This window comes from Apostichopus japonicus, chromosome 11 (assembly GCF_037975245.1).
Source record: "Apostichopus japonicus isolate 1M-3 chromosome 11, ASM3797524v1, whole genome shotgun sequence".
Lineage (NCBI taxonomy): Eukaryota > Metazoa > Echinodermata > Holothuroidea > Aspidochirotida > Stichopodidae > Apostichopus > Apostichopus japonicus.
This window is the reverse complement of record NC_092571.1, coordinates 578,069-592,492: the sequence shown is the minus strand read 5'-3', so window position 1 is coordinate 592,492 and position 14,424 is coordinate 578,069. Positions and strand designations below refer to the sequence as shown.

Genomic DNA, 14,424 nt, shown 5'->3' with positions numbered 1-14,424 from the left:
AGGTTGGAGGGATAAAGGTTATAGGGGAAGAGTTCATAGGGATATAGTTTATTGGGGTGGAAAGATTTATCTTTCACTTTAGACAGACTAAGCCTCCTTTAAGGTTATAGGGATAAAGGTTATATAGGGGTCGGTACAGAGTTTATGTCAAGGTTAGGTTCAATATTCGTTAAATGGCTATGTCCTCCAGCTTTAGTAACTGAGCCTACATAAACTTATATTTGTGATAACAGGAAATCCAGATCGCCAATATAACACCAAGATCCCCACTAGAATTAACTTAGTTTACACAAATTGCTGGTACAAGTTAATGAGGAATTGCAATATGTCGCTTATACCTCTATATAGGCAACACACACATTGATTCCAGTACCAGTGGCGGCGTCGAGGGGAAAGGGATTGGGCTATTTTCCCCCTAATCATGATGCTGCCTCAGTCCCCCCCCCCCACCCTACAGTAGGCTGTTCTAAAAAGTGAAACACTATCCCTTACGTCAAATTTTACCAGACTTGGATGACATTAAGCTAACAAACTGCTACAGCTTCCAAAGCTCGCTAGATTGTATAATTGAACTGAATAATCCAGATTTTTGGTTTTAATAGTCAAGTTCCGCTTCACGTAACAATGACAAAAGACCATAATTTTAAAATGTCAATTAATCCTTTATTTATATGATGAATATATGAAACCGTGTCTATAAGACAACATTGTTAGAAAAGAAATATAGATACTAGGTGTAGTCAACGTCTCTATGGTGAACACAATCTACAAAAGGTTACATCAATTGTAATGCGCGTTTTGAAACATTCCAATAATACCAATAATTGGCAACCAGTTTAGAGGATAAAACTGTTTGTACTATGATCTATGGCAACATGTCCTCTAGATGTAAACAATGTGACTCATGTTTGTTATGTGTCTACTGCGTGTTTCTATAGGTCCAGCCTATTCTTCGGGGATATGTTAATATTTATTTTTTCATAGACATTCACAAACGAATGATTAAGTGTTCAGTTATGTTCTATTTGATGTACAGTTATTGGAATGCAAACTGGGGATCTAACCTACGAAGAGAACTTTATTATCAGTAAGACGAAGCTGATGTTTTGTAGCAGTGACAACCAGAACTGTTTGCTCAGAGCTATGCAAGGCAATGAGGTTTAAAATGTTGAGATAATCCCTGTTACTAACTCTCATATTTGAGAAGGAAAAGATTGGCCAGTTCAATGCTGGTTAATTTGTACGGTAATGTCACTCTACCAGGTAAAAGATCCTACGTTCATGCAAATATTACCATAACAGCATTCCAAATTTTAGTTTAACAGAGACGCGAATAATGAATACCATTTGTTAATGAGTTTATGCCAATTTATTTGTTCTCTGCGCCCTCGGAAATGTTTTTCCTGTGTAAGACCTCCGTGACCAGCCCACTAAGTCAACTCCACTTTACGTAGTGTCACTAGGTTGTCAAGTTATGTTGTATTACAGCATGTATTATTAGCTAATGTTTATTCATAAATAAAACTAGATTTAAGAAAAGACTAGTAAATGGTCAATCTTTGATGGATTTTAATGGGAGTTGCAGCTGTTTTCAGAGTGGCTAGGACAATTTTGTTCATAGATGTCCGTAGAAGCAGATTTCTTTCATGAATGTTAACATTACATATTTTGGAAATAATTTGCTTGTGAATGTTCGCTGATAAGAAACCAAACTTGTTCAGCTTAGTTAGACTACTAAGGCTTTTCGAATGTTTAAGTAAATCGCCATCTTTATTACAAGGTCACCATAACATTCCTAGTACAGGAACGCACAGAGAGATCCCGATAAGGTGCGGTGTTTTGTACGGTAGCCTGTAAGAGCCTACATTGCAAAGGTTTTCTAGGCAGCAGTAAAAACATGTTTCCATGCCATCGACATCCGTGCAAAGGTCAAGGCACGTTGGTCCGCAGGTCCGAGTGATGGCGTGTGGGCGATAGATGCTTCGAAGTACTGTGGACACACGAACCTCGTGCTTCTGTAAAGAAATTATAGGGGCATTGTACTTTACAGGTTGCTTCCGTAATTCAATTATGTAGGCATATATGTCTGTACATATTTCTGTATGTATGCGATCCCTTCATAACCATTTCTATGTCGGGGGCATCACAGTACCTTGTATACCTTGTAGCGATGGACAACAACCACTTTATTCGATTCAAGCAAGAACGCGAGGGGACTCAGATAAATTCGTTTTTTTTTTATGTATAACTATATAAGAATGAACAAAGGACAACTGACTGTTCAATTATAACCAATGGAAAAGAATAGAGATATGTGTGACTAGAACGGCAATTATTAGCTCTTTTCCAAGTTAATATTCTCGAGAAAATAAAGATATAATAAGCGGGTGATAGGCTTTGGCAGTTAATGATAAGACATTTATCTGTGATTTAAAATGATGTTTTAATTCTTAGGGAAAGGAACTAATGCACAGGTTAAAAAGTGTTATTATTGTGTCACTTTGATCATGTCAAATGTGTCATGTGTCCACATGTCTCAAATGGACTTAAACTCGGGCAGGCATCTCCGTCACTTTGCTAACGCCATTTTGAAGGGTTTGAAAAGGGCTTTACAGGAGGACAGTCAATTCAACATGGAGTTCATGGCAGGTTGTAAGAACAAATATTTTGGTAGTGATCATTGGATTGTTAATTACACTATAGACCTAATGATACAGCGAGAGATTGTCGGGGAGATATGTCTACCTATACGGGATAGGCTGCATTGCTAATTCAGCCTTGTTATCATTATCGACCACAATACGAACAGTTGACCAGTGTTATGTAAATCATAATGGACTGCGACCACTGCTGAGAGCAATAGCATTTTATGCCTCATTATTTACTAACATCAAAAATTAACGTTAGTATGTAACTTACTATGCAGTAGGTATCACAAGCTTGGTCTATCTTCACAGTTGAATTCTCGCGGTAGGTGAAGTGGTCTTCACAATTTTCATCAGAACCATCCACTGTCGAACAGGTGTAACAGTGTCTTGCAGCCCCTGAAGAGAAAAACAAACAAATCAGTTACAGCTTTGATCACACTGGCTTTGCCGGTGCGCGCATGCGTATACACTTTGCTATTGACTTTTGCCCTGCTCATACACACAAACGGGATATGTTTTGAGTCTAATGGTAACAAAGTCGTCATAGGAGATATAGTACATTGAATCCCGTGTCTTACGCTGACATTCTGTTCAGACATTATATGCATCCAATTATTTTATTTATTTATATCCCGTTATTGGTCCATTCATATAGGCCTACCCACTGATGACGTATAAGAGAAATTGGAGAGCAATTCGATCCCATTCCAACAAGATAAATGTTGTTACAACCTAGAGAGTTCACTATGTTTGATGCTGTAAAGCTGAAGTTACTCTACTATGGCTCATACACGTAACATTGCCATTGTCGTAGCATTGTCGTAACGGATCCCCTATATATATATATATATATATATATATATATATATATATATATATATATATATATATAAAGCGACAACCACAATCGTAAATTTGAGATTAACCCATAAAGTTGGATTGCAGCAATCATTGGCAGTAAGTTACAATGAAACAACGATCGTAACATTAAGGCTAAGCAGGTAGACAACACTTTAACTAAGTAGTTATTGGCGAGCGATACTTACCGACCATATTAATGGTAACCCAGATTAAAATGAAGCAGTGAGTAGCAAAGAAACGCATGATGTCGTGTCCGATCCTGGTAATTGCACTCACTGAATCTAGAAAAGAAATTGATTGATTCACCTTGTTATCTGCGGCAAGCCTGGTTACCAGCAATGGACTGCACGGTACCTCTCATCAATGTACACAGACATACACACAAATATATAGTAGATTGATAAGTACTACCCTCTTCGGAAATAATAAAATAGTTGCTTTAACGATAGTAAAAATTAACTATGCCTCCAAGAAACTGTAATTTACGTACATGCGACTACATACTATAGACAATGGTCATACATGCGTAAAGAAGTACTTGAAACCTTCAGAAATGCATATCCTTGTCTTCATTATGTTGGAAGTTTGGTAATTGTAGTGGCGAGCTATTTTTGGTACAGGTTATCATGCAAACAGCAAAAGTAAGGCAAGGGGTATAACGCGCCTTGATAGACTCGTTATTTTTTGACTAATGCAGTCGATTAAATATCGAGTATATAATCACTTCATACACGTTTAGCGTGGACCACTTCATGCTTGCTTAGTGTGGACCACTTCATACTTGCTTAGTGTGGACCACTTCATGTATACTTATAGTGTGGAAAGTAAATATAGTGTATACAGTACCTTAGTACCCTTCTGGTCAATTCCGCTTGACCATAGAGGGTGTTGCTCTATATTGCTGCAAATTATTGGATTGAGTTGAATTCACAACGGTTAGTCTGTCTCTGCAATAATTGGAACGTCTAAACTTGGAGTATCGTCTCGATTTAAGCTTAAAGACTCCTATAAGTTTCAAAGGATTTTTGGTTTCTTGAAGGAAAGTTGCAAGTGAGTTTGTTTTTTGTGATAACAACGGACTATCGACCGAAACTGAAGTCGGCTTTCAGCATTCATCGATATCGATCCATATGTTGAAAGTGCACTGTGTAGGTCAAAGGTCACCAGTATTGATTTCCAAAGATGCTAGAAAACCAAAAATGGTCACTCAAATATTTTTAAAATCTTCTAAGTATTACAGCGTGTGATGAGGGGTCAATACTATGTTAGAGGTATAACATGTAGGCTACACGGATCGACATGTTATTCAGTGACAAATCTTCTAGTAAGTTTTAGAGTGCGTAATGAGGGGTCAATACTATGTTAGAGGTATACCATGTACACGGATCGACATGTTATTCAGTGACAAATCTTCTAGCAAGTACTAGAGTGCGTAATGAGGGGTCAATACTATGTTAGAGGTAGCATCTACACGGATCGACATGTTATTCAGTGACAAATCTTCTAGCAAGTATTAGAGTGCGTAATGAGGGGTTAATATTATGTTAGAGGTATAACATGTAGGCTACACGGATCGACATGTTATTCAGTGACAAATCTTCTAGTAAGTTTTAGAGTGCGTAATGAGGAGTCAATACTATGTTAGAGGTAGCATGTCACGGATCGACATGTTATTCAGTGACAAATCTTCTAGCAAGTTTTAGAGTGCGTAATGAGGGGTCAATACTATGTTAGAGGTAGCATCTACACGGATCGACATGTTATTCAGTGACAAATCTTCTAGCAAGTATTAGAGTGCGTAATGAGGGGTTAATATTATGTTAGAGGTATAACATGTAGGCTACACGGATCGACATGTTATTCAGTGACAAATCTTCTAGTAAGTTTTAGAGTGCGTAATGAGGAGTCAATACTATGTTAGAGGTAGCATGTCACGGATCGACATGTTATTCAGTGACAAATCTTCTAGCAAGTTTTAGAGTGCGTAATGAGGGGTCAATACTATGTTAGAGGTAGCATCTACACGGATCGACATGTTATTCAGTGACAAATCTTCTAGCAAGTATTAGAGTGCGTAATGAGGGGTTAATATTATGTTAGAGGTAGCATGTACACGGATCGACATTTTATTCAGTGACTTGTATCAAGGGCGTAGGAACCGGGGGGCTGGGGGGCGCCAGCCCCCCCCCCAGTGAAAAATGTGGAGGGGCGGAAGTATCATTCCGCCCCCCCCCCCCCCGGTTCGCAAGTCAGAAAACCCCTTTTTCATTTCCAAATGAGAAAAAAAATCTCATTTGGAGCACCAAATTGCATCTAAGGCCAGATGAAAATACAAAATTAAGTTTACAAAATGGAGTGGGTGTTGAAGTGTGCTATATTGCACCAAATTGCATCTGAGGCCACCTGTAAATGCAAAAAATTCCAAAGGGGAGGGGGACACCTTAGACCCCTCCCCCAGGCCGGCCATCAGTCTTCAGCCCCCCCCCCCACTCAAAAGTACCTTCCTACGCCACTGACTTGTATGATAACGGCCAGCTCGGTTCTTCCCTTCTACTGGCTTGACAAACAGAAAAAAAACATACACTGTTATAGAAACAACTATTATGACTTCGACAGAATTCACAGAAATACAACAAACACAGCGTATTTTGTTCGTAAACTTTTAGGGTTAGGTAGGTTAATGATTGCCAGTTGAAAATCTTCTCCAGGACTCCCCATGCACTGTATAATGGGGAGGGGAGGGGAGGGAGGGAGGGCTTTCCCTGACTCCATCTGGCTGCCATGAACTTGAAACCTGTCAGAAGTATGAACTTGAAAGGTATATCCAGTACTTAAATCGATAAGCATACGGTTTTGTGTAAACGCTACAAATTTATCTTAGACGTCACTGGTTACAATAAGAACTGGGAGTCTAACCCGATTACCCTATTAGTCGACGCAATCTCGTGACAATGCAGTAGGCGCGTGCATGTCATCCCATCCAGATTTGTTTACCACCACCGCCCTGCAAGTAGGTGGGGAAAGTACCGCACTGCCATTAACTGTATGCATGAATGCGCTGTTTCCGCCCAAAGGCGCTTCGGTAGTTTTAATTGACTGTACTGTACTGTAATAATTGCAATTTAAATAATAACACAGAGTGCGCATACCGGAACAAACTTCGAAAAGTATATGGACACTATGGATATAGCATAGGCGTACGAGGCAGGGGGGGCAGACTGCCCCCCCAAATTTCCAGAGGACAAGAAATTCGGGCAAAAGTCCTGAAAAATTCGGGCAGTCTAAGAGGCGAAAAAAAACAAATATATATATATATATATATATTTTTTTTCCAGCTCTTCAGCTGCCCGAATTTTTCAGGACTTTTGCCCGAATTTCTTGTCCTCTGGAAATATATATACTATATTATGCAGTAGCTTGCCCGAATCTTTTTCAAAATTTTTGCCTGACAATTCTATGATTTTCTTTATTTAGCATCATGATGCCCGAATAATTCCGTGTAACACCACCGTAAGCGCAGTTCATCCAGGCTACCACGCTTTTTGCACGATCAAATTTTTTCTAACTAGTCAATTGTTTACCTGGACCAAGGGTGGCGGAACCGGGGGGGGGGCACAGGGGGCACGTGCCCCCCACTTTGCCTCAGGTTAAAAATGTGCCTTATTTCTACATAAAAATTGAGGTGCCTCAAGTTAGCAAGAGGCCAGGGAACCAGAATGAACACTCGGGAAGGGCCGTTTCCGGCCATCTGAGGGGTTTGTAAAACCAAAAATTTTCTAGTACGCTCCGCGCCAACCGATGGTGATGCTCCGCTCAGATAGTCGTGCATATAACTTTGCAAATCCTGGCTAAGCCCGTGACTTTTAATGAATTTCTTTGTGGGGCAAACGAAAAGCTATTTCGAATGGAAAAAATTTGTTAAGATATTAACAAGAAAAAACCCCTCTAATTCGGAAGATTCCTACATTAGCAACTAGCATGATTTCACCTCATTTTGTCTCAAAAGAAAACTTGTTCTTGGTTTCCCAATTTGCGCATTGGATATTGCGGTGCTAGTATGCATATTTTCCTTTGGGGGGGGGGGGCGTTGATGGAGCGATGTGTATACACAAATATGATAATGCAATGAGAGTTATAAGGGTACTAAATATAAGGCTGCATCAGTCCAATCGAATTTCTGCAAAGTGCCCTTTGATGTCGGTGCCCCCCCCCCCAGATTAAACGTGCTTCCGCCGCCCTTGACCTGGACATCCCCAACATGAGTGTTTATAAACATGAGTGTTTATAAGAAACATTTTCTTTTTCATGGATGGTGGGGGGGGGGGAGTGCAGGTTTATCATATTCTTTGTTATATTTTATACTTTTTTGTGAGACAAATTGCAGTCTCACCCGACACAGCGACATTATCCCGCCTACGTGTCGTTGAACAATGTATGTTTTCCTGGAGGTAGCTGAGTACTGTGTTAAAATAATAAATAAGGTAACTAAATATGAGCTTAAAAAATATACTGTCCCATTTTTCCCCTTCAAAGTGATGTTACCTGTTTTTCTTCTTCTAATTTACCAAATTTTTGGGGAAGTGTAAATTTCTAAAACGTGAGATTATAAAATAAAGAATGTTTAGATGCAACTTGCAAGGCATCAGAAGTGCCGTTTCCGGCAATCTGAGAGGCATTGTTTGCCAAAAATTTTATTGCACGCTACGCGCCAACCGATGGTGGCGCTCCGCTTAGATAGTGTCACGGGAACTTTCGGGCACAAAAAGTTCTGCCCCCCAAACTGAAATGGTCCCGTACGCCTATGGTTGTTATGGAATGCAGTTCTGTCTTCAGTGATTTTATCACCATGTCATTAAAAACACCTCAGGATATACCATGCAGTCTATGTAAACCCTATGACTAAACACGAAGGTCAGGCCTCCCCAGAGAGCGAACAGATTTCCTCAGAACCATAGGAAGTTTCCGACTCAGGCGACTTGTTCCCAACGCCCTCTATCGTTTGACCGTATCTAGCCGATTACTTCATAGGGCTTTCCCTGATACTTACCGCATGCGCAGTAGTTATTCTTTGTAGTGTCATGGCCGAAACTTGTGTGCAGTTGAAGAAGAATCAAAGTATTGTATCGTTAATACCCGAAATTCGGCGGATTTTTTCCCGGTAAGTTATGCCAAATTAATCTGCATTGTTTTCGTCGTATATTGCACGGAATATTGGGAATTTTAGGCTAAAAAGAACTGACTGACTTTTTACTACATTACCGCATCGTTTCGGTGATTTGTTATTGTGTTGTCGTGTATACGTCAATCTCTTAGTCTTACCAGTCTTAGCTGCCCTAAAATGGATTACCTGGATTTACCTGGACAGCCATCCCCTCAACTTCAGTCAAGTCTGTTTGAAGGAATGGCTCATCGGGATAGGTCTCCACGACCCTTAAAGATCCCACAATCTGCTATACTGTTCTTGAATTTATTGAGTGTCTGGGCTGTCACTGCTTCCTGTGGTAGGGTGTTACTAAAACGAATGACAATTGCGTTACACGTAACGAATGACAATATGTTGTACACACTAAAAAATTGCGTTAACTAAAACGAATGACAGTAATGACAGCACAGACATTTGCTTCAACTGGATATCACAGTTCAGACTTCGTGGGTATCTAGATCTAGTATAGTACGGACAAGATAAAAACGCACCTTATAGCAAGCGAAATTATAAGTCTGATTTTAAAAAGTAAATTTAACATCATTTTTTCGATATTAATTGTTAGAAATTGACAATACTGTAATCTTTAAACGGCTTCAGTTATCTTTCTATATAAATCTACAGAGGTAAAAAGCACAGCACTCAAGCGCATTCTCACACAAAAACACTCCCTGTGGTTTCTATCCGTAAATTACACCAAAACCCTACAACCACGCAACATGCGATTTTCCGCAAATCATTTTTGCGCAGAAAACCAATAACTCCACATTGAATCATTCTATCTCCACTCAACACTGTCCTTCGTTGTCATTCGTTGTCATTCGCTGTCATTCGCTGTCATTCGCAAGTGATAATTAACCCTGTACAAAGTCAATTGTCATTCGGTCATTCGCTGTCATTCGTTTTAGTTTGTCCCCTGTGGTAGTGTATTCCATACCTTCCAAATTCTTTTAAAATAAGAGTTCCTTTCAACGTACTTCCTTCGTACTTCCAACCGTACTCTTGAGGGCCAAATTTTCATTGTGTGTCCTTTGGTATTGCTCTCCCTCAAGATGTCCACATAGTTATCAACTTGCATGTTTATCCTTCCTTTTGTTATGTTATAAAATGTTATCATGTCTTGACGAAGGTGGCGTTGCTCTATTGTCATCAGTCTCAACTCTTTCAGTCTCTCTTCATATGTCTTATTTCTCATACCATGGATGATTTTCTTTCAGTCTCTCTTCATATGTCTTATTTCTCATACCATGGATGATTTTCGTCATTCTCCGCTGTACTCCATCTAGTAGTTGAATATCCTTTCTCAAGTATGGTTTCCAGACAGGTACACAATAATCTAGATGAGGCCTAATCAGGGCTTTGTATAAATTCAACACCACTTTGCGGTCAAAGTTTGTGAAGTTTCGCTTGATGATGCCTATCATTCTGTTTGCTTTCTTTACCGATTCTGCACACTGTCTGCTGAACTTCATAGATGAGTTGACATACACTCCCAAATCCTTTTCTTCCTCTGTTTCCTGTCATTCCTGATCTCCCATCTTGTACTTGAACTTTGGATTTGCATGACCGAAATGCATTACTGAACATTTGTCCACGTTGAATTTTATTTGCCATTTCTTTCATCTGATTTCAGATTGCATTCCGATGTCCAAGTCGTTCATATAAATTGTAAAACACACAGGTCCCAACACTGATCCCTGTACCACCGAACTTATCACCTCTGTCCATTGGGATACTTCCCCACTTAATACTACTCTCTGTTGTCGGTTGCACAACCATTCTTCAATCCAGTTCAATATTAGGCCTTTAATTCCATGTACTCTTAGTTTTGTAATCAACCGTCTATGTGGAACCGTGTCAAATGCTTTTTGCAGATCAAGATAAATCACATCTACTGGCACTCCTTCATCTATATAATTTGTTAGCTTGTCCCAATATTCCAACATATTTGATAAGCAAGAACGTCCTTTCCTGAAACCATGCTGTGTGTCTAGTATTAAGTCATTATCATCAAGATGGTTAACAATTCGGTCTTTTAACAGCATCTCCATTATTTTCGCCGGAACAGATGTCAAATTCACTGGTCTGTAATTGGAAATTTATTATTTCATGAGCCGTAACCATGGTAATTTCACGATTGGTAAACTTTTAGCGTCATTTGTTGGCAATAACGGCGAAACAAGTATAGCCTAGTTTGTGTAGGAATCGGTTTCACGATGCCGCAATGATACCCTTTGGTACTACTAGTATGAATACTATGTGGCAGTGGTACTGTGGTAGGGCTAGGACTTACGTTCTAAATTTTGAAGTTGTTAATTTCATTCGCATGTTTGGGAAATTTAGTAACTTTTACCGGAAATTTTTCCCGGAAAGTCTCAATCGAGAGAACAGGTTACAGCTAATTGGCCCCCTAGTCAAGACTGAAGTGTACACATAGCTAAAATTAGCCAAATAAATAGCCTTATGTATTCTAAATGCAGTTTAAATCTTCAGCCTAGGCCATACTGGAAAGTACTTTGACCGTACGCCAAAGAAATACGCCAAGGTGGATGTAATTATGGTTCTGTATTTGTACGCAACACTATCTAAGCGGAGCGCCACCATCGGTTGGCGCGGAGCGTACCCCAAAAATTTTGGTCAATAATGCCTCCCAGATCGCAGGAAATGGCATTTCCCGGACAATATAACTTACATCTGTAATTGCATATTTGGAGGTTTCGTGTAATGAAAATTTGGGTGAATCATCATGCATAATGGGGATAGTAATATATTAGTACCACCTTGGAACACATCACATGACCCTCCATGCATGGTACGCGCGTATTTACTGTGTGAAAGTTTCTCTAGATTTATTAAACTCGATGGTCTGAACCATGTTGCGTCACTTGCACTGTTGTGGCTGAATTTTCCTCCATGCTTACGCGATACGACACGCCAACTGTCGTACTTTTCCCTGGGGCAGTAATGTACGCCGTACGCCAAATTTATTGGCGTACATTTCCATACTCCAAAGATCTTTGTGTAAAAGGTCGTACTTTCCAGTATGGAGCCTAGGCCTTCAGACAGTTGCTATAATATTTTGATCCAAAGGTTGCATTCTGTGTTAAATTTGTAGTGCAGAATACATCATACAGTGATATTAATGCATGCTTCATGCTGGCTTTGTACTAGAGCATTTTTAAGTGGTTAAAGGAAAAGAAAGTACACAAAACATGAATATGATTTTGCAATGACTGTTGCCAAGTCTCCATTGTTAACATAAAACTTGTACACAACATTATCAAAATGGACAAAAGAAATCAAAGGAATGAAAAAGAAAGTTCATTAATTGGAAAGTTAGGCTGATTTAAATCATTTTAATTCAATTAACAAGGTATAGTAAGCTAAAATTATTTACTTATACTATTTAAATTATAAAAATCACAATCAGTGCAATAAAAAATCACAATCAGTCAACTATACATTACTGTTAAGGTCTTAACACGTCACAAATCTGACTGATTCAACAGGGAATGTGAAAGAACAAGATAACAACATAGGTTTTCAAATCTTGCAAATGCTAAATCTTTGCTGTTTAGTAACCAATTAATAATCAATGACATATGCAGGTTTCACATATTTATAGTCATGCGGGAGGATGTATTCACAGGTAGAATTTTAAAACACCTAATATTTTGAAAATTGAAAATGTTATAAATGATTATTTGCTTAGAAGGATTGGAACATAGTGATGGGTGCAATGTGAAAAGCAGTGTGATGTGACAAAATATAAATTCACAGTGACACAGGCTGTCCTGAAATGACCATTGACCTCAACAACAGTCTTCTTGCACTAAATGTGATAGAAACATCAACATACTAAATATGACATCTGTCTTTGTTAAAGTATTGTGTAAAACATGGTTTTCACTATTTGACCCCCGGTTAGCTCAAAGGACTATTGACCTCCGCCCACAACATTAGGCTTCTTGTACTCAATGTGGTACAATCACATACCAAATATATATGCAATCTGTACAAGCTTCCCTTGTGATGTTATACTAAGGAAGGTGTATTAGTGTAGAGAGAGGTCTGAGGGGAGTGAAGTAAATGTTTGGCATATGTCGACTTCAAATGACCTTTGACCTCCAACAAAAGCAATTATAGGCTCCTTAAATTTGATATGGTTGGTACATTTCCAAACACCTTCATGTTTCAAGTATGAGATCTGCCCAAGCTTCCAAATTTATTGAGATATCATGTTTACAAGGTTTTCACAATTTGACCTCTGATGACCCCAAATAATCTTTGACCTCTTCCACAACAATAGGCTTCTTGTACTCTATGTGGTACTTCTATACACCAAATATGAGGTCTGCCCAAGCTTCCCTTCTTGAGATATCCTGTTTACACATTTTTACAATTTGACCCTGTGTGACCCCAAATGACCTTTGACCTCCACCAAAAATGAAAGGCTTCTTGCACTCAATGTGGTTCTTCTACAAACTAAATATGAAATTGGCCGAACCTTCCCTTCTTAAGATATCATGTTTACAAGCTCGGTGTCACAAACATAGACATACATACATACATACATACATACATACATACATACATACATACATACACCACCATGAATGCAAAGGTTACGATTATCATCAAAAACAAAAAGACAAAATATCAGGTATTATTCAGTGGTTATGGAGCAAACTTATGAATTGATTGATGTATATAAAATCAATATGTTATACAGTTTGTCATGACTACAAACTTACTGTTGTATGATTTGGTTTTTGAATCCTTTGATCTGATTATATATTGGGCTGATCTGGTTTCATTTGTAATATCTATCATTCATTTGACTTAAGTTGATCATACTTTTGAAGAAGTGTAAAGAAGATATTTCAATATTTTTTTTGATTTCAGAAAAAAAAACCTTACTATGGATAAGACCTTCTGAAGTGAGTCTGGATTGGTGGAAAAGAAGGGTCTTCTCAACTCTGATGATAGTCCTCATGAAGTATGGGAGAAGGTGTTATAGGCGTATAGGCCCAAAACTAAGAGATGGTGATGGCTTTGAAAACCTGAATGCTAATGCTCCCAACAAAGTGCTGGATGCTATTCCATATCCAGCAAGGGGATTTGGTACACAGCCAATGAAGTCAATCTGTGGAAAGGCACCTATCTATCTAAGACCAATCCAACATGACCTGAGCCTTGTTAAAGTGGATGTGAGTAAAACAGTATTGATGTTAGGAGAACCGGGACAGATTATATAAAATGTTTGTGTTAAATGTAATCATCATAGTGGAATATATGAAATTGAAACAGCTGTTCTGATTATTGTGTAACACTATTTTGCAGTACTGTAGTCCAGACTGAGACCAGAATCCAGACTCAGTATGTCTTTGACCCGGTATTGTCTAACACTGGGGATCCCTGAACTCTGAATTAAGTTTAAGTCCAGGCGAGTCCATCCATGGTTGGATCATACGGATGGATGAAATGGTTTTGTTAACATTATTATCAGTGCTCAAACATAATTTAAATTATCAAATGTGAATTATGCATGTTCTCTGTAGCTATATATAGTGGTTGAGCAGCAACTGTAGGTATGGCACTACATTCTTCAATAGACATTTGGCTCACCACTTCCTAACAAATTCATATTACCACCTTTCCTCTTCCTCTTCCTAGATTGAACATAAGAAAATTAAAATTACAAGACAGCAA

At 38.8% G+C, this 14,424-nt stretch overlaps 1 long non-coding RNA gene across 1 annotated transcript; it reads right to left on the bottom strand.

Moving 5' to 3' along the window:
* Nucleotides 1-641: 641 nt before the first annotated feature.
* Nucleotides 642-4,608, bottom strand: LOC139976316 (uncharacterized). Its single transcript, XR_011796084.1, has 4 exons — nucleotides 4,356-4,608; nucleotides 3,695-3,790; nucleotides 2,920-3,044; nucleotides 642-2,015 (listed from the first exon to the last, which is right to left on the bottom strand). It is a non-coding gene; the product is annotated as an uncharacterized lncRNA (long non-coding RNA).
* Between the last annotated feature and the right edge of the window lie 9,816 nt (nucleotides 4,609-14,424).